Source organism: Sitophilus oryzae, unplaced genomic scaffold (genome assembly GCF_002938485.1).
Source record: "Sitophilus oryzae breed Bouriz unplaced genomic scaffold, Soryzae_2.0 scaffold_1081_pilon_pilon, whole genome shotgun sequence".
Classification (NCBI taxonomy): Eukaryota; Metazoa; Arthropoda; class Insecta; order Coleoptera; family Curculionidae; genus Sitophilus; species Sitophilus oryzae.
In genome coordinates this window covers 1,459,239-1,482,323 of record NW_022145706.1, presented here as the reverse complement: position 1 = coordinate 1,482,323, position 23,085 = coordinate 1,459,239, and positions in this window count along the sequence as shown.

Sequence of the window (23,085 nt, the reverse complement as noted above, 5' to 3'; positions counted from 1 at the left end):
GAAATACCCATAGCACCATTTTGAAGAGATGATTTCGCTACATAGGTATAGACATTTTTTAGATCATTTTTTTATTCTCACTCTTCTGATAATATTTTTAACTTGATATATGTTTTTTTTCAATAAAAGGATAATATTTTGCTAAATGATTTTTATTTAACAAACAAAATGCTCTATTTTACAATAACCACCATACAAATATAAACCATTTTTCATTCCTACCGAACATAAAAAATGGGATATTTTATTTTCAATCTAATATTCCGTTTCTCTATTTTACCTGACAAAATAAAACAAAAATCCTATAAATACAACAACGACAAACACGAAAAAAGCCGAAATTAACTTTATTGCCGAATGGCAAATATCAAAAGACAAAAACCGACAGCGATTCGTTGTTTATTGAAACAAAATAGCTCTACGGAGGTCTCTCTGTGTCCCCTTTGTCGTCGAGAGAAAGTTTAAAAGCCAAGAGGGTTTCTGCTTTGCCTTTCTTCTCCTTTGCTTTCCTTTCTTTTGTAGTTACGACCGAATTAGAACAGAAACAGATAGAAGCGGAGATTTCATTACCTTTGCAATGAAGCCAATCGGTTTCTTCGAGAGAAAGGACCGATTTTACCGATAAAAGTAGACAATGCTAAGGAAATTGTCCATGTCTTGTAGCCAGTTTTATATCTTGAAGATTATAGTTACATAGATACAAATAAACTGGACTATCCATTTGATCCAACGATACATTCCTATGTACTCATAAGAAAGTGTTTCATCACTAATGAGGTATATATTTGACTTATTTACAATTACATATGAGTGTAATACATTGACAGGCCCTGACACGGGACATAGAAAATCCCATGTTAATTTTGAAAAGGTCAAATCTTATCCCCCAGATGATTTTAAGCAAAAGTTGTATTAGACTTTCTTAAAGAGCCGTTAATGTTGTACTTTTGTGTAGAATTTCGTTTCATTTGGAATAGTTATTTAAAAGTTATTTGCAAAAATCTACATTCAAATTAGTAAAATTCGTAATACCGTCCTAGAGAAAGCTACAATTAAAATACCAGCAAAAAATATGATTATGTCATTGTCAAATTCGATGTCACATTTTGTTTACAAAAATTTGAAGGTTCCAAACAGAGTATATATATATATATATATATATATATATATATATATATATATATATATATATATATATATATATATATATATATATATATATATATATATATATATATATATATATATATATATATATATATATATATATATATATATATATATATATATATATATATATATATATATATATATATATATATATATATATATATATATATATATCTTTCCTCCATAAACGTGCCAATCCCTTCCTGCCAACTTCTTCTCGGTCTACCCGGTTTTCTTCTTCCTGCAGGTTTCCAGTTTATAATTTGCTTTGGGATTCTTATTTCTGCCATTCTTTGGACATGCCCGTACCATATGAGTTGACTGTTCTTTATGTCGTCCACTATCGTATGTTTAACTTCCATAATCTCTCTTATGCGTTCATTAGTTATTCGCTCGAGTCTTGATTTTCCTGCTGATCTTCTCCAAAAATCCATCTCTGTAGCTTCCAGCATTCGTTTTGTTGTTTCCTTAATTGGCCACACTTCACAGCTGTACGTGGTTATACTCTTTATGATGGTATTGTATATTAGAGTTTTGTTCTTGTTGTTTATGTTTCTGTCCCACAGTATCCCATTCAATACCGTGATAGCACTCCTTCCAAGTTGGTTTTGTTCTTTAATTGCTGTATCAACAGTCCATCATTTGTGATTTGCATACCCAAATATTTGTATTTTGTGCAGCACTTAATTTTCTTCCCTTCTTCTAGTATTAGATCTTGTTGTTCTCCTCCGATACACATATATTCTGTTTTGTTAGTATTGATCTCGAGTCCCCATTTCTGATATTCTTCTATAAGCTTACGTGTCATATAATTTATGTCATCGTAATCTTGTGCTATGATCACCTGATCGTCCGCGAAGCAAAGTGTGTAGAGCATGTTATCCCCTATGGTTACTCCCATATTTCTACATTTTTGCTTCCAACCTTTGAGAACTTGTTCGAGATATATCTTGAACAGTGTTGGTGAAATACAGCACCCTTGTTTCAGACCTTTGGTTCCATTAAATCCTGTTGTTAACTTTTTGCCGACTTTTATTCTAGTTTTTGTTTGCTTATATAATGATTTTACTGCTTTTATTAGCTCTACATTTATATTGGTTTTTTCCATAGCTTCCCAAAGTCTCACAAGGGGAACGCTGTCGTATGCCTTCTGCAGGTCCACGAACACAAGATGTAGCTTTTGGTTTAGATTGCTCTTTTTACTTATTACTTGAGTGACTGTAAATAAGTGATCCACCGTCGATCTTCCGGCTCTAAATCCTGCTTATTCTTCGGCTTCTATTTCTTGGTATTCGTTTTCGATCCTATTTCTCAAAATTTTTCCATATATTCGACTCACGGTGGCTGTTACTGATATTCCCCTGTAGTTTTCGCACTTAGTACGATCTCCCTTTTTGTATATAGTTGATAGGTAAGCCTCATTCCATTCTTGTGGTACATCCGTTCCGTTTATGCAGTCCTGGAATATTTTCCTTAAGTGTTCGTACAGTTTTTTCGGTCCTGATTTAATTAACTCTGCAGGTATATTTCCCGGTCCGGGTGCTTTACGATTTTTTAGTGAGGTACATGCCTTAATTACTTCGTCCATTGATATTCTAATCGGGGATCCCATTGTTCTTATATTTGTCGTCACGTCAGGGCAGTCCATAAATTCGATTCTATTTTCCGTCATAAGATTTTCCATGTATTCTTCCCATTTTTGTGGTGTAATCGGGGAGATGATTTCTTTGCCTTTTCCCTTTCTGACATTTTTTATAAATTTCCAACTTTCTGTGCTTCTTCTACCAAACAGAGTAATTTTGTTTAAAATAATTATGAATTTCGCAACTTCTGAAAAAGTTACGATGTTTAGACGGCAGTTTACTGGAAATAGTATTCCCGGTGTGTTAGATTTGTTCGCAGCTCAGTCTCCTGATACCGAACAAGTCAACAATTTAAAGAATAAACCGGAGGTTTGAAACTAAAGGCACTATGGTATTAAGCTCATGGAAGTGCGAAGACAAAAATAATTGAACAGGAAGAAAATAACAATGACTTGAATATTCTTCATGTTGAAGAAAAGAAAAACATTGACTCCCGTTTATTGGGGATACAGTAGGAAAAGACCAGAGGATCTTTCGCCGAACGACTTCTTCCTGTGGAGCACACTCAAAACCCGTTTTTGTAGGCATATTAAATACAGAAATTTAGATGGACTGAAAACGACACATCCGTGGAATGCTAAAGATTCCCCCTTAACAGCTTTGTATTGTGAGGCATCAATTTCACAATCATTTGGGGTATTGTTTAGCTGCGAAATGGGGATTATGTAAACATTTTATTAATTCCAATTCAAGAAAATCAAGCATTCCAATTTAGGAAAAAAATAACCACCTTTTTGCAAACCACGCAGAAATTCTTGTAAACAAAAAGAAACTAAACAGGGGTATATAAATGTACTATGTTTGTTTTCATGGCAAATATTATTGTGGGTTTTGCCCGATAATTTTGTTTTTCTTTTTTATTACAGTCCCCACGATAACATCCATTGTTTATAATAATTATAATATATAAAACAACCCCAGAGTTCCCAACTGACAAAGGAATACGACAGGGAGATGCGATATCCCCAAAAATGTTTACCGCAACACTAGAATAAATCTTCCGTCAACTGGACTGGACCAACAAAGGATTAAAAATAAATGGAGAAACTATCTAAGATTCCATCTGATGACATAGACCTAATTGCTAATAGTCCTGGGGAACTACAAGCACAAATTAACAAACTAAAAACAGCCAGCAAGTTAGCAAAAACTAAAAAAATGTGCAACGAACTACTAGACAGAAAAGACATTCTAATGAATAACACAACACTGGAAAGAGTAGAAGAATATATATTGTATTTGGAACAACACGTAATGTGACAACATTGTATTGTATTTTTAACATTACTGTATTAATTCTTCCAAAATTACACAACACACTTTTATTTTTCTGTTTAATTTGATATGTCACATAAAAACGAACATGTAAAATAAAGCTCTTTTATTCCTTATCATTTTGTACCATTTCAGTACCATCTAAATTACGGTTTTTTACATATTGGTCTTACAACAATGACGTGACTGGAACGCATACTGCCTGAATGTTCCTCGCCCAAATAATAGGCACGTCCGCTCCACCCTAATTAAATAGCTTTTGATTATTATTTACATCTCTTTTTCCATTGTAATTGCTCTTTTACATAATTACACAGTGCCGATAGAAACACATGCGAAAAAAGCGAAATTATGAATTCTGGCGGAGTAGCGTTTTGTATTATGAGGCTACCAGCTAATCCGTCTTTGAACCTAAATTAAATCATAATTAATTGCAAATTTTACATCTCTTTTTGTTTCTGCAATGTGGGGGAGTTACAGTATGTTCAAAAATATACTAGCAAAAAAAGGAGAACACCTATACCACATACCTATATGTCTATTTTTGCTGGCTTTCCTTATCTTGCCTTGAATAAAAAGTGACCAAAGTTTCAGGCTTATCTCTTGAATATTTCAGTACCTGCATTGATCGTTAAAGGCATCCAAATAAATTGGAAGGCAAACAGTCAATACTATAAAAGCAGCGTACACGTGAGACGCGCGCAGCCGTGGCTAACGTCATATTCAAAGCCTGACTGTTTTGACAGTTCTACCGAAGTGGTCGAGAATTAGTAGTCGTAAACAAACCTATTGTTTTCATTAGTTTCGCAACGAATTTGTGTTTTTTACGCGTTTCTATGCTAACAAAATTATACTAAATAATCTTGAGTATACTCTGAGTGAATAGTGAACTATCTAGATCCGATTCATAACAGGGTACCCGCGAAAAAACCCATACTTTCGGTAAAAATTTTAGTAACACCGGCGATGCGGGCTGTGTGTCCGGGGTAGGAAAAAGTTGGGGAATTTATATAAAAACATAATTAATAGCGTTAGTGTTAGTGTTAAACCAACGTAAGTGACGTGTATTTTTAAGTAAAACAGTTTTCGTTTCTTTATTTTTTCTTTGTGAAATAAAAAATGCTGTGACATTGTTCTGTGCCTGTGCCTCTGCTTGTAGCAGCAATTATAATAAGTACTCAGGATCTGGCATTCTCTTTCCCAACAATATTTACTAACTACGTCACGTCCAAAACCTACAGAACATGCTGTGCCTACATTTTTTCTAAATCAACCCTCTTATATGACTGTGCATGTTTCCAAACATCCCGATGGAAGAAAACAAGATTTGGAAATTCAGGATGAAATAAATATTGAATATTATTATTATTATTATGAAATATATATTATTATTATGAAATGGCAATATATTTTAAAGAAATTAAATGAATTGTACTTTATTTCAGTATTTTATATAGAAAAAATGATATCTTTATCTTTTTATTTACGATATATGGAGATGTTTACTTGATGAACATCGAACTACAAATTGCTTAATGATAATAGTTAATTCAACCTGATATCCACATTTTTTAAATATGTTAGGCAAATTTTTACAATTATTTTTAATTAAACTTTAAAATGTATTCTGTCCTTATCATATACATTTTCTTAACTTGTCAATAAAGTATAGTTTTCAAATTTTTTAATATTTGGAAACTTTATCACAAGGTATATTATTACTAGTTGCTAAATACTCGCTAACGCAATTTTAGGACATGCTTTTTATTATCTGGATTTTATTCTGTCCATCTTATGCTATTGTTAATTTCATATTAATATTCGTGTTTTAGATCTAAATTTTAATGCTATTCAATTACTTTAACGCGATAAAAAGTTAATGTTATTTTTTAATGCCTTTGTGTATAATATTTTTCATATTTATATCTGGCAAAACTATCAATAAATACTATTATTTATGCAAAAACTATATGCAGTACCATATGGCACAATTCAAAAGCCCGACTAGTGCGGTGACGTCACAAATCGATGTCTCTGGCCTGTAGCTCATGTTGGTTATGGCGCAGCATTATTATAAGTACAGCTATACAGCGGCGTGTCGTATAGGGAGCCAGTGGGGGCGAAAGCCCCCTGCCCTTTGGGCTTCTGGCGCCCTTTGGGAAAAAAATAGAAAAACTAAATTTAACGCAAAAACAAACGGTGTCCTACCGTGCCCTTAGCTCTTCAAGATAAAAAATGACGTATATATTTCTCATATTTTATTTTTGTTTTTTAATGTTTACTTATATTTAATAATTTAAATCTCTAATGAAGTAGACGTATACGTACGAAAGTTTTCATATGGGTTTGAAACTACGCTACCGCTAGACCATTGTCTATAAATAAAAATACAATGGCTAGACATAACCTTGCGCCGGCGCCGCGCCGCCAAAGAAGACGAAAGCAGTCACGATGGAAATAAATTCGGGGAATCACCGACCAAAATATAATCTCTTAATATCCATGTCTACGTGCATTGCTGAGGATTTTTTACACTATAACCATCAACAGTTAGCTGGTGCAGAACGATCTTTCAGTAGATTAGGAAGAATTAATAATTACCAGAGGTGCAGTAGCACACAAGATAGAACAAATTATTTACCACTTCTCAGTATTGAAGCAGACACTGCCCAGGATCTAAATATAGACAAAATAATTGATTCTTTTAAATTAGTTAAAACAAGACGCTTGCATCTTTGAAATAACAGTTTTATATACTAACTTTTTTAATAAACAAATTTATAAGTAAAAAAAATAAAAGTTTTCATGTAGTCTTATTATTTAAAAAAAAGTTTGTAATTTATTTGATCTTTTATTGATCATTGCGCCCCTAAGGTCTTCGCCCCCTCCGCCTTTTTATCCACGACACGCTACTGCAGCTATATGGTAGCATCCCTAGCCAAACATTGACAGGCCTTATATTATAGAAACTCTCTCCAATATATACAAAGAAGCCAAAGCAAGAGTAATGATATATAAAACATCCCCAGAGTTCCCAACTGGCAAAGGATTACGACAGGGAGACGCGATATCCCCAAAGCTGTTTACAGCAACATTAGAAGAAATCTTCCGTCAACTGGACTGGACCAACAAAGGATTGGAAATAGATGGAGAATATCTTAACCATCTAAGAAACTTTTCTTAACAAAAAAAAATTCGCTGATGACATAGTCCTAATTGCAGACAGTCCTGAAGAACTACAAGCACAAATTAATGAACTAAACACAGTCAGCAATGAAGTGGGTCTCAAAATGAATTTAGAAAAAACTAAAGTAATGTACAATGAACTAGTGAAAAGAAAAGACATTCTAATAAATAACACAACACTAGAAATATTAGAAGAATAGATGTATTTGGGACAACTAATACACACCTCGGGATCTCTACTACCAGAAATCAACAGAAGAATTAATTTAGCATTGAGTACTTATGGAAGAAACCCAATCATATTCAAATCTAGAATGCCACTCTATCTAAAGAAGAAAACATTCGACAAATGCGTACTACCAGTGATGACCTATGCATGCGAAATCTGGACACTTAAAACGGACATCATAGGGAAACTGCAGGTCGCACAACGTTCACTAGAACAAAATATCCTGGGAACCAAGAGACCTGGGAACCAAGAGATAAAATACCCAGGTGATAGACGCCATCCACAGAGTCAAATCTTTCAAATGGCAATGGGCAGGACACCTGGCAAGAAGAACAGATGGACCACAAAAATTACAGCATGGTACCCACGAGGAATTAAGAGACCAAGAGGAAGACCAAACTTGAGATGGGACCATGATATTAGGAAATTAGCTATTATATAGGTATTATAGGTTATAAGGGATAACTTGGGCCCGCATAGCCAACAATAGCCAACAATAGACCCATCTACAGAGTATCTAAATATGTGAGGGAGAAAACGTCATAATGGGAAATGGTTGAATAAGCTGAAAACGATGATGGTGATGATGATGGTGGTAGCATCAAAGTGTACTTTGTCCAAGTAACTTGGACGCTGCCATGTAACGCATACATTTAATTTGAAAAAAGATGTAATTCCTCATAACTATATTTGACAAAGAAAAGTTACAGAAGACAAACAAAAAATGGCAATTAGAGAATTTCTTTTTTGCTGGTGATGAGACGATGAGACGTAGTAACTGTCCTGAATATCAGGGCAGTCAATTTACAAATAACTAAAATATGAAAAGACTGGATTGGCCATAAAAAGTGCAAGGGGGATAACTGTTATTTTTCTTTATTCTATATTCAATACATTATATTTTTTGAAACATTCCGAAACAACCCACTATTAATTTACTACTAATTTTGTAACAAGAAAGTTACAAAATTATTTCAATAATTTCATTCATATATGGACTGTAGCTCAACGAGTATTAAGAACTATTATTATTAAAAGGAAGTCAGCTATTATTTTTGACTACTATATTCTCTCAAGAACTCCAGGTCGGCAAAAATAATTACCAGCAGTAAATGTATCTTCATTTTTATTAAAATTTACTGTTTTAGTCAATTTTGCCTTTTTTATTTAATATCTTCTTATTTACACTGAATCTGAACCCACTGTGCAGCAGATTATAGGGCTCAATTCTTCCTATTATTATTTTTTGAGATATAATATACGAAAAAAAACGCACCTAAACAAATAGGACCGTAAAAATTTTTGGCATAAAAAATTCCAGTTTCACCAAAAAATTCAATTTTATTTATTACCAAGCAAACAATGCCTAGGGCTAGAGAAAGTTAAGGGTGGCACAGGCTTTTTCTTTTATTTACTGCAGATTTTTGTAAATAAAAAATTGACCTTTTTTTCTGTTCAATATGTTTCTCATAATATGTTATGTTGATGGACTTCCACGTATTTTTTATATTTACTTTATGAAATATAAAAGGACATACTTTAAGAACAGTATTAAAGTTTTAGAGTTTTTTTTCCTCGTTCATTGATATAGGTTTGGGACAAAATATGTCCAAAAATGCATTTAAAATGTCAATTTCAATAAAAAAGAAACAGTGTGTGCATTGCTAAACACTTAGACAAGGAAAGAGAGGGGACAGGTAACACGGCAGCTGAAAGTGAGGCCACTTGTCACCACTCGAAATTCTCCAATGGCGTAGCATCAGAAATTAGCTTGTACCAAGGCTTGTACCTAGACGATACAAAATATTTATTAAAACGTAAACTAATATATCGTTCATTTTTGAGTAATGCATATACAATTTTGTATTTTATAGTTTCACCTTTATAATATTAGAATATCTAAGTCGATAATGCAAAATTTATTTAACAGTCACAGTGGACTGATTATCAAGACAATTATTTATTTATTAACGTGTGTATAATGTATAATTAAATAAAAAATAATGTAAATATATATGTTTAAAACGTGTATACTACCGTATGATCGAAAAAAACGGCGTCTTTGTTTGTTTGGAAATGACAATTTCACAAATTAGTATTAAAAATTACATTATTCATTGAATCCGTAAGCAAGTGTGAAGGGGATTGGGTAGATTTATTATTATACCGTATGATCGAAAAAAAAACGATGGCCAGTTGGCTTGTAAATTACGATCGATGACATTTCCCATATAATTCTACATATGAAATAAAAACTATACAAAACGACATCGAAAAAAGACGGCGTCAGCGATGGCTATGAAATGAAGATCGCTGTCATTTTATATGTAAAATTGTATGGGGAATGTCGTCGATCGTCATTTACAAGCCAACTGGACGTCGTTTTTTTTTTCGATCATACGGTATAATAATGAATCTAGCCAATCCCCTTCACACTTGCGTACGGATTCAATGAATAATGTAATTTTTAATATTTGTTACCTTCAATCATAAGAATATCCTAATTTTCCACAAAAAAAATAAACAATTCTAGAAGCTTTGTGTTATATTATTTATTTTTAAATTTTTATTAGTTACTCACTGAAACTATTATTATACACCTAAATTAGCAAATTTTTTGAAAGAATATTTAAAAAAAATATAGTAACAAGTAGCCCACCACAAGTTTGTCCACCCCCAACAAATCTTGGCAGGTAAATTTAAGTTTTATATAACAACTATACATATAGAATTTTTATTACTAGAATTTTTTATTTTTTTTTTATAGTTTACAATTATTTTACTATTTGATAACAATACTTTATACATTTTTATTACATGTAAAATATATAAAAAAATGTTTATTGCAGAAATTGTATTTCTCTAATTATAATTCCCTACGCCACTGGAGAAATCCAGGCTGAGTAGCATTATTTATAGTTTCAAACATTAATTATAATACAGGGTATTAAAAATACTACTTGGAATTATTAAAAATAGTTTGGTTAGGATGTGGTTCAAGACATATTAAAAGCATTTTACATGTTTTTACTGCTATAATGAAAAAAATGTACATTTTATGACCACATAAAAAAAGTTGTGTGTCGATTTTTACCTGTAAAATGTAATTCCAGCCACTTTTTTCTCGCTTCGGCCTTTGCTGAATATTTTATCATACTAAACATCACAGTTTATAAATTTAAAACAAAACAGTATTCACAAAAAAACATAAAAATTCGCTTGGTGTCACCTCAAAATCTTGTCACCAAAGTATGGCCGCCGATCAAATTTTGGCCTCAAACATTTTTCACTGGAGAGTATGCGTGTTAGCTGTCCCCTCTCTTTCCTTGTCTAAGGCTAAACAACTATTAAATTAAAAGATTTGAAGGACATGTTTGAAAAGGTGACATATAATGCTGTTTTAATATAAATATTATTTTCAATTTATTTCTGTAACCTGTACATTTTCTGTCTCCTCAACAATAGCCTGCAAATTTTGTAGAATACCATCCAAAATACACACTTTTATGCAAACGTTTAATAATGTTAACGCTTAAATTTGTTTAAGAAGAGGAAACATTTTGAACCTAACCAACAATTCGTATTTATAGTGGTTTACAGTAATTTTGTTAAGTACGAATATTCTCGTTGATTATTATTGGTTTGAAATAAATATGATAATGTCCTCCAATGAAAGGTCAATTAAAAGACTTATTGTGAATTAGTGCATACATTTATGGTCACAAAGTCACTTATTCTACTGTTTTGCGCTTCCTTAACTAGTTTTTTGCGACTTTACACTGAAAACTTTATTCCCCGTAATCACAGATACGTATCAGAAAAGAAAGGCAACAAAAAAGATAATCAATGGAACTCAATCACCGTAAACACGCGGATGCAAGTAAATAATGACATTCAAAATCGATCTACATAAAACACAAATTCATTTTACAGTTCGTCGGCCGCTTCTGTAGCTACCCAAAGAATAAAACAAGCTTAAATATTTTTTGGAGCCATTCAATTATACCGCGAACAATACATACAGAGTGTCCCAAATACTGACAAAAATAAATAATATATAGTTTGTCATCGGATTGTCTTTATAAGAGGAAAAACTTTTTTATTATTGACATTTTGAGAAAAATAAATTCTTCATAAAAATTTTTGCTTGTTCTAAAATGGTTAATTCCGTTTATACTTAAAAGAATTTTGTAAAATCAATAAGAAAAAACGCTTCCATATTTATATGGAAGCGAAACCTGGGTGCCGTACCGCCGACACACGAACGCATTAAACAAGTTGCAACAGAGACATCTTAGACAACTCTTAAGAATAAAATGGTTCCATCATGTCTCAAACGTATCGGTCCTTGAAAAAGCTAACTGCGAGAGTATTGAAGTCATGATTACAAAGTCCCGCTTAAGATGGGCTGGTCAGGTATACAGAATGCAAGAAAACCGCATACCAAAATCTCTGTTTTATGGTGAGCTTGTAGACGGTAAGAGGAGGTCTCTCGGGTGGACAACTCAAAAGTTTCAAGAATATTTTCCACGAAAACTTAAAGGGAATTAACAAGCAGAATGAGTGGGAAGAGGCAGCTCACAATAGAACGGAATGGAGAAGAATTATAAAGTCAGTTAGAATTTTTTTTTAGAATAAGTGGGAGGGGGGTTAATCTCTGCGACCTTAGAGATCTATTGTGTCCCCCTTTCTTGAGTTATAACTCATCATACAGTCCCAGGACTTCCTACGGAGACCCGTGTCCTTCACAGTCGAGGAGCTACGACCCATGCCGGGTAGACGAAACGGTAGCTTGTGTCGCCTGTTGGGTTTAGAGGTAGGAGGTAGGCTCCTGACCCTTCGAGGAGGTGGTAACTTGTATGCCACTTGCGGAGGATGGTCTCACGCAAGTGTCAGCCTCCTGTAGTTCTCTTTGGGTTTGGCCCCTTGGAACTTTCATTGTTACTGTTCCCAGTGTTGCTAGGGGTTTCCCCACAGCTTCACTGGTGATGTTTTTATTACTATTATTACCAGATCTCATAGTGTTCCCATGAGTCGCTAGGGACAGTCGGTCCACTTCTACAGAGCCCCGCATGTAGAAGTAAGGGGTAAAATACAATGGGGTGCCCCCCGGTGCCCCAAGGTTGAGGCTGTCCGTAGCCCCGCCCGGTATCGTTATATGTCTTGGTGCAATTCCCTGGCCACGACACTACAGTCAGGGACAAGACGATGAGTGAGATGCTTCTTAGACCAAGCCAAGTGCTAGGGGGGATTCCCCCCAGCACCTGACCAGGAGCTTCCCCACCAACGACAAGGTCTTGCATCTCCTAGGGGAAGTTTTTTATTGTTATTATGTGAACGGAATGGAGAAGAATTATAAAGTCAGTTAACAGCGACAACCAAAAAGTAAAGAGGCAACAAAGCAATGAGATTTTTGAATGTCTGGAGTGCGGTAGACAGATAAGATCACGTATTGGGCTTTTCAGTCATAGAAAAGCTCATGAAAGAAAAAGCCTTGCGTGACCATCTTCTGATGCGTGCAAATACTCGTCAGCGAGTAATGGCGGTATGTATGTATGTATGTAAGAAAAAACGATAATATATAGGGTGTGCTATAAAAAATTTGAGACATTTATTCTATTTTAATTTAATTTAATTTTTAAAATTAATTTAAGCACAAATTCATAAATATATTGTGAACAACCTGTAGCATCTAATTAAAATATCTTTACAATATATTTTTCTTCATCTCTATAAAACTCTCCTACCAAATTTTAGTAATCTAACTTCATAAACAATGGCATCACTGACAATTTTTATCACACTGAAATTTAACGTTTGTTTAAATAAATTCAAATATTAAAAAAATATTAATTTTAAGTATATAACATTATATAAAATAAAGTTATAGAATTTTAAACAGAATCTAAAAATAAAATAAAATATAGGGTGTTGCATTAAAGAAAACATATATATGTTATATCCACCAAACTTATTAGAAGCACTCTCTATACTCTATAATAAATTTAAAACAAGTGTCTTAACCTTTTCTATAACTTTCATATTTAACACTTTTTTGTAAACCTCCAAACAAATGAGATAATGAACTTCACTCCATCCTTGACTCGTCCTGTATAATAGTACAGGAGTACATAAATAGTACATACTACAACTGAAACTATATTTCTAAAACTCATACTGTGACTGTGATTACACTTATTTTAGTTTATTTAGGACACTCTGTATAAGTAAATGAATCAGTTATAATGACGTTGATGTTTCTGAATCTCACTGAAAATAATCGACAAGAAGAAAGTAAAAAAGTTAATTTAAAACCTATTCAGTTGACGCAAATCTTTACGGAAATCATTAAAATACAATTTTTAATATCAAAAATATTAGAGAGAAATTATTATTTTAATATTTTCATTTTTATTTTGTGTCCTTTTTATATCAAGTTGTGCTTAGCTTTTTCTATAAAGCCAACTTTTATAAAGTAGGCTCTTGCGGTTTATGGTTTAGCTGCTTTGAATAAGAGACAAAAGATTATGGAGCACGGGCAAGTAAAAAACCTAACCGTAACAAATTCTATAGCGGAGGTCTTTGATATTTTACATAATTTAATAATGTTCAGTCTGAAGAGTATGTTTGCGGTTTCAGAATATGGGTCGTACGAGTTTAACATTCTACTGTTTTTTTGGGGTTTATAAAAGAGAACAGTATTTTTTGTTTTTATCATACCGGGTGACGGTTTAAAAAGTGGCAAACGGGAATTTCTTAAACAAAAAAAAAATGTATACAGGCACTATTGGGGCATATTTGAAGTCAAATTTCTTACTAACAGCTATTAAATTGGAGGATTTCAAGAACATTTTTGAAAAACTCATATACCGGGTGCGTCTCAAAAGTGACCCACCCTTATAACTTTTTTATTTTTTCAATTAAAAAAAACGAGATTTGGTATGTTAGTATATGCCATAAATTAGGATTGATTGACGTATTCAATGATTGTTTTCTGTCACTTCCTGTTTCACAGGAAATGACTACAACTTTTGATTATTAAATGGCACCCTATAGAAAATAACACTCTGAATAGAATGACATATCGTATTATGTCAACTTTTGACATTTTCGCATATGGTTTATTTGAAATTATAACTTGTTAGGTTAGGCGGTTAGGTATGAAATTATTCGTAAAAAAATGCTTTTCCCAAATATGCTAATAAGTCACCCTTGTTCCATTTGAAAAAATTGAGATATGATAACTGGCCAAGACAAGACACAAAAAAACATTAGACGATCAAATCTATTTTTCCAAGGCTCCTTGATTAAGAATTAGTGTTTTTAACATAGTCATGGCACTCTAGATTGAATTATATTCGCGTCCAGTCCGAATGCATTATCTTGATTTTTAGTACCGTCCCTGCGTGCACAATTTTAAAGCTATAAGCTAAATTCCCTCCCGTTGCTAGTCTAGGCTAGGCTTTAAATATTTTTTTTATGTTACTAGCTTAGTTCGGTGGCCGGCCGTAGCTCCAGCGTTAAGCTGAGGCCGCAGTGCAAGCAAGTTACCTGGAGGATAGTGGGTATTAGTGATGGGTTGTTATTTAACTATCTGTTATTTTATAACAATTATTTAGAAATAACATAACGCAACCGTTACTGCTTCTAAAAAATAACAGATATAAAATAACGACACGTAGAGATCGGCCGCTCGTGAAACGAAAAACGAAGTCGGCGCTTTGCACCACCACGAAATTCTATGCTGCTCGAAGCAATTCCAAAAAACAACTAGTATGGATGGAAAACCTGTTATTTCGTCAACCATCGATACAGGCGGCGAGACAACGGACAACGGAGTGGGGAATGCGCTACGGCGAACGTAGCTGCTTCGGTCGATCCCGTCGACGGTCGTATTGCGCTTATAACAGCTTAAAATAATAGGATATAAAAGAAGCAGGTTTTTTGAAACAGTTGCGGGCATAACGCCTGGCGGTCGAGATAACAGGAGTGGGAAAGGAAGGCTGCTGCATCGGTCGATTGTCGATGGAAGTTCGAAACAGGTTGGAGAATAACGAATCAGTTGTTTTAGATATATTGTTTTTCAACCTGTTACGAGCATAACGGGCGGAGGTCGAGATATTATGGCGCTGTATGTTTCAGTACGTTATTAAGTTTCAATATTTAGGTATTTATTTATTCTGAAAAATTTTCAGAATAATATTTTAAGATTTTTTAAAAATGTATACAGGGTGTTTTGAAAAATCTGGTCATTGATTAATCACAATCCTGCTTAAAGTCCTTGACGTAAAAAGCTGATTTTTGGAAAACGGATTGACTTTAGGGTGTAGAGGTTCGATAAGAAGGGATTTTTCGAAACTTGAATTCAAAGGGGATGAAACCACCCTCAAATATTAGAATATTTTTTATTTAAAAACCGGTGAGTTTTTCGGAAAAACTCTTAAACACGTATATTTTATTTCGTTGTTTTACATATTTTAAGATTTTTTAAAAATATATACAGGGTGTTTCATAAAATGTGACCATTGAGTAATCACGATTCTGCTTAAACTGCTTGACGTTTAAAGCTGATTTTTGGCAAACGGATTGACTGTGGGGTTGAGGTTCGATAAGGAGGGGTTTCTCGAATCTTAAATTCCAAGAGGGTGAAAACGCCCCTCAAATATTACAATATTTGTTATTTAAAAAACGGTTAGTCTTTCGGGAAAACGCTTGGACACGCATAATTTATTTTGTTTTTTTACATATTTTGAAATTTTTTAAAAAATAATACAGGGTGTTCCAAAAAGTTGAGTAATTGATTAACCACGATTCTGCTTAAACTGCTCGACGTTTAAAGCTTATTTTTGGCAAATGTGAGAAAATTTTATCCAGTTTGTATGTCAATAGAAATTCTTGCTTTGCTTTATCATCACCATTACAAATTATTAATTCGACGCGAACGAAGTCGCGGGTACACGCTAGTTTAAGTGTAAAATTAATTCGAACTCTAGTGTATAGTTGGTTTACTTATGAAGAATATACTACACATTTTCTTATATTGCTATTTTTTGACCACAAATGGTAAAATTATAACTAAGAGCTTCTTGCCCGTCGAGTGAGATGCACCCTGTACACTGCTACGCAATTCAGGATCTACGCCGATCGAGGGGCAAGGCGTAGGTAGATCGGAATGTATACGTATAGACGAGTGGCGGAATTTTGGCTTTTTTATATCGCAATTTGTAAACAGCGCTTATTTGTAAACAACGACCGTTTTTAGAGAGGTATTTTAGATAACAATCGATATTTAGAAATTTTTAGACACCCTGGAAATACTACCACCGAGCATGTCATTGTAGCAACTTGCAACTGCGTTAATACGCCTGGCGGCGACCGCTTCATACTCTTTCAGATATTTAGCAATAAAATAAAGAAACCTGTTATTTTTAAGCTGTTATTTTAAGCTGTTTTTTATAAATAACTATAACAGTTTCAACTGTTATCTAAAAATAACAGTTTTGCCCATCACTAGTGGGTATCGAGGCGCCAAGCGACTCTCCAAGTAACCCACGAGATATGTTTCCGTAACATGCGATTTTAACCAAACCAGCCGCAGTGCAATTACCCCACCAACTTAAGCCACAAAGCAACTCGCCAAGCGAGCCACTTGAGGATCAGTCGTGTTCGATATTTTCAGCCAGGCGTAAAGTAGTTTTGGTCTAATATTGGAACAAAAATTGTAATGCACCAGCATTGTTCTGCAGAAATTGCTTCTCTGAGTTTGTAGACATCCTTTCTAATTTGTCTTGAACTTTATTAAGTAAAAAATCAAACGATTTTACACTCATACGTGCATAATGAGCTTTTTCACAATAAATAAAATACCCAATTCAAGAACCAAATCTGAAATAGAAGACTATTTTCAGGATGTTTATCCAAAAACAATAGTTCCATGACATTGAATAATTTTTTTTATAGGCTCTTCTAATAATTGCTTTAATTTGAAATAATTTTATAGGGCCAATTGATGACGTATGAAAAATACGCCCAATCACATTGCAGAACCGTGCTCGTGCGCCAGCCAACAACTGGCAACATTGCGATTTGATTTGACCAGCACCACCTCAACTCAAGGCTAATCAACATGATATGGGCAAGGCAAATATGGCGGCGAAGGTAGCGCATTATTAAATTGTTTACCTTTAACCTGAAAAGCCGGTAGTGGTTTCTCGTTCCGATTGCATACCAGAAATAATTAATTATATCTAGTTTGTTGTGCATCTGCAACACGTTTGGTTAGTTCTTAGTGTTCAGTGCATGGTGTGATCAGAAAATTGTGATAAAATAACAGTGTAATAAAAATCCAAACCAGACATTCCACATAGGGAAATTCAAACTTTTGTACTTGTCGTACTCCTCTATTATTATTTATTTTAAGGTAAGAACTAGAAGTATTTATCAAGTTATTACACCTAAATGAGTAAAAAGCCTTCGCCGCCAGTCTGCATAGTACTTTATAATGACTACTTACCATAATCAAAAGATAGGTATTAAAGGGTAGGTATTAATATTTTATTGTAGCATGCCTTTTACATGCTCTGTGCTAAATTGTCACGGGTATTATAGAGGAGGTCCCAAGGTTTCTGCTTTTATATTTCCCAAAAATGACGAGCTTCGTAAAAAATGGTTGACAGCTATTAAAAGAGATAATTTCACTCCTACTAGTAGTTCTCGGGTAAGAAGTGCATTAAATATGCCTCAAAAAGGCCAAAGGCTACTGGTAGTAGCCTTTGGCCTACTGTAAGAATTACTACAGACTAGATCTGTTCGGTGTTGAGATTTGAACACCGGTGTTAGGTGTTGATGACCACCGGTGTTTCAGTCGGTGTACCGGTGTCAATACTCAGTACTAAGAATTACTACAGACTAGATCTGTTCGGTGTTGAGATTTGAACACCGGTGTTAGGTGTTGATGACCACCGGTGTTTCAGTCGGTGTACCGGTGTCAATACCGACACCGGTATCGCGGTGAACACCGGTGTCGGTGTCGATGTCAATGGTGCCGTTTGTTTAGTTTTTTTTAGTTTTTTTAATGTAATATTTTTTAGTTTATTTTACAGCTACGAATTTTCGTTTTTTTATGTTTTGTTTTGTTTTCTATTTGTTTTTAATTAAACAATTTTTTACTTTATAGTTGTTCATCTGACGCTTCCACTTTATTTTAGTGATTAGTCTGGCAAAAAAACCGATACGACTTTATTATTTTCAGGTTTATTTTGAACTTATTAATTAACATTATTTCTTCTTTTATCTCCAAAACACAGGTGTCGATATCAAAACCGGTGTCGTAGTCAAAACCGGTATCGAGATGAACACCGGTGTCCAGACCAACACAGGTGTCGAAATGAACACCGGTGTTGTAGATGAACACCGGTATCAAAATGAACACCGGCGTCGGTATCAACACCGGTGTCTGTGTCAACACCGTCGACACCGGAACACCGGATAGCCTATATTTGGCCACCGGTGTCAGGCCCAACACCGGTGTTACAACGGTGTTCCGGTGTTTGGAACAGGTCTACTGCAGACCGGCACTGTTAGAAGAAGATGTTGCTAGCTCATGTGTCATGTGTCACGGCTTTGAATTTTTACCTCCTAGCACGCGTAAACAAGTTTCACTTCAAAAAAATCAATTTCAATCCAAATTAATAATTAAAACTAAAATACAAAATCGCTAGATAGGAAAGTCAAGATATTATTTTATTTTCTATACTTGCTCTTTTAATTGAAAACACATAAAATTGAAAATATATCTGAAGATATATTTTTGAAATATAATTTTTTGTGTGAGTTTGCAAAAACTCCCTTGTCACAATGCCGTGTTTTCTATCACCAACAGGTCGTGTACACGATGTCAGTGTTGCGCCAAAGTTACACCATTCGATCTATATGTAAAGAGTTCTAAACTTTAATGTATTCAAGGCATTACGTATTTTGTACGGATGCATCCGCTCTAACGCGCCTAGAATTATTGATAAATATATTTGTCTGCAGACAGACGACGACATTTTGTTTGTTTTCTTCTAAATAACGGATGTTTCCTAATATCAATGTGCCTACCCTAACAAGACAGGTGAATAGGCTTAGTTTATAACATAAACGTGATATTCAGACAAGCACGTTGTCTTGAATGTTGTCACCTTGTCACCTTGAATATTAAAATATTTATACAGGATGTCTGAGAAACAAGTGCAAGTATTTTCACTGGTAGTATATTTCGACCCTAGAAACACGCCTATGAGGTTTTTTTGCAAAAAAAAAATATTGTTGAAAATTTTATATTTTTTTGGTATCTTTTGGGAAATTTAAAAAAAACAGCCGCTTGTTTATTCCACTTGTTTATTCACCTGAGATTTTTCAACGGTGTTTCTAAACCTAGCATTGATGCCAACTCCTATATTCTCCATATTCAACATATTTGTATTTACTGTAATTTTAAATTTGTACACAAAAAATTACTATAGTATTAATTTTAATCATATCATTCTTTATACTGCCTATTACTAATAATTCTAGTAACAAACCCCATTAACATATTATTGACACTACAAAAACAATAAACACTATTTTATAAGCGTGTTGATGAGGACCCAAAATCAATGCTAAAATTGCTGCAAATTGTTACTGTCTTATTCAAAAGTGGATATCTCCAAAAAAATAAAGCTACTGAGATGAATCTAAAAACAAACTATTGAGAAAAGAAGTACCTAGATGATAAAATGATTTTCAAATTCCTTGCCTTGTTAACATCTTCCACAGGATGTTTCAAACTTCGACCAAAATATCAACACTTTGTTTTCCCTCGTATAATTGACAGATAAAAACTTTCATTTTTAATTTAGAAAGAGATACTACAAAGTAAAGTAACTTAACTACAAATTGCGGAAAAAATCATCAAAATCGACCCACTAGAACAAAATATATTAAACCTTAAAATACATCAAAATTACTAAAATAAACTAAAAAATAATTTGTAATCAAATTTAACAAAAACAATCTGTTTATTTCAACTTCGTAAAGTTTTCGGTGAAATATTTAAATGCTAATTTAAAGATCCTTTCAGCAAAACCTAAACGACTTCTACACCGTAAAGATTTTGCTCCAAATCAATGTCAACTCATTGTCTTGAACCGACAAATTTCAAATTTAAATTCGCGAAAATTTTTCTCGCTGAACAAAAGTTTCTTCCTTCTGTCTCTTCCTCCTTTCTTGTATCTTCTTTTTATTATGTAAGACAACAAACAAAACTGAAATTGAATTTGAGAAAAGTCGCCGCGTAGTTCGACGTCAAAAAGCTCCAACTTTCCAGGAATGAAAAGTTGAGGCGGCTGCACCCAACTTTCCACCAGGTTTCTGCATAGGAAAAATTATTCTTGTTAGACGGACGCCGGAAGAAGAAAACTTGTTCGTTTTTGTTGGGAAAGCCCGACATTATTTTATGATATATGATCTGTAGATTCGTGATATCCGGAATCCAGGAATAGTCAGCTGAATAACAAGTAGATAAGTTCATCTCGAAAAAGTTAGCTGAACTTTAAAGTCAATTCGTACTAAATAAAGTGCTAGTTCTGTCTCCAAAAACTTTAACTTTATTTTCGGTGTAATATTTTCTTTATAATTTTTGCGACCTATAAAATAGTGTTTAGGATTTATGAAATGTCGCCTTCTTTGAAACATCATATTATTATAGTTTGTTGGGCAGCTACTCCAGCAGATATAGTTTCAAGTCCAAAAGTTGATCTCTACCATGATCATTTAAAGCAGCAATAGCCCATACTTCAGAAATTAAAACCATCTCCACTTGAATAAACGCCAATAAACAATAATAATATGACTTTTTAATGACAGTGACATTACAAAAACCAAAAACACTATTTATAAGTGTGTTGATGAGGACCCAAAATCAATGCTAAAATTGCTGTAAATCGTTACTGTTTTATTTTATTTATTTTATGAATGAAAAAACAAACTATTGAGAAAAGATATACCTAGCGGATAAAATAATTTTTAAATTCCTTGCTTTGTTAACATGTTCCACAGAGTGTTTCAAACCTTCACCAAAATATCAACATTCTGTTTTCCCTCGTATAATTGACAGATTGAAACTTTCATTTTTAATTTAGATAGAGACACTAAAAAGTCAAATGATTTAGCTACAAATTGCTTAAAAAATCATCAAAATCGACACACTAGAACAAAATATATTCAACGTTAAAATACATCAAAATTTTAAGGTGCCCGTTTTTCGTGACGACGAGTGTAGTTACTTAATTTTTAATCAAATTTAACAAAAACAATCTGTTTATTTAAACTTCGTAAAGTTTTCGGTGAAATATCTAAATGCTAATTTAAAGATCCTTTCAGCAAAATCTAAACGACTTCTACACCGCAAAGATTCTGTTCCAAATCAATGTCAATTCATTGTCTTGAACCGACAAATTTTAAATTTAAATTCGCGAAAATTTTTCTCTCCGAACAAAAGTTTCTTCCTTCTGTCTCTTCCTCCGTTCTTGTTTCTTCTTTTTATTATGTAAGACAACAAACAAACCTGAAATTGAATTTGAGAAAAGTCGCCGCGTAGTTCGACGTCAAAAAGCTCCAACTTTCCAGGAATGAAAAGTTGAGGCGGCTGCACCCAACTTTCGACCAGGTTTCTGCATAGGAAAAATTATTCTTGTTAGATGGACGCCGGAAGAAGAAAACTTGTTCGTTTTTGTTGGGAAAGCCCGACATTATTTTATGATATATGATCTGTAGATTCGTGATATCCGGAATCCAGGAAAAGTCAGCTGAATAACAAGTAGATAAGTTCATCTCGAAAAAGTTAGCTAAACTTTAAAGTCAATTCGTACTAAATAAAGGGTTAGTTCTGTCTCCAAAAACTTTAACTTTATTCTTGGTGTAATAGTTTCCTTAGAAGTCTTGCTAGTAAACTAACTGATTTCTCAATTGATGATAAAATATGGTTTGTTAATAAATAAAATAGATTTTTATGAATTAATTTATATTTCATGCCACAAACTTTTTAACTCAAATAGACTCTAATAGCTTCAATAATAATAATAAAAGAATCATTCATAATTCAACCTATTGAAAAGGAGCTAGGTAACAAAAGATGTGTAAGAAATTTTTGAGTAACCACACAATTGGTGATGAAGTAGTAGAATGTAATGCATGTCACTTAACGCTTTATAGGTTGATGGTCGCTAAATCGACCACTTTAATTTAACCAACTAATCAGTCGCGTGGCAGTGTATTATCGCCCAGTTTGTTTGCTATGCTTATTCCTATACGCGTCTTGGCCATTTAGTCAATAATATCAATATATTGGCCAATAAGACCAGTAAGCATTGGTGACACTGAGTTCGCTGTGTATCATATAATTGTTAAGGTAATAATAATTGTCGTCTAAGCATTTTCTATGCAAATTTCGTGCGATAAACATTTAAAAATATAGAAACAAATGTATCTGTGACGTTTATTTCTTTTTATTTATTGTACCAAATTTACGGTTCGGATGATATTTTCTAAAATCGTTAA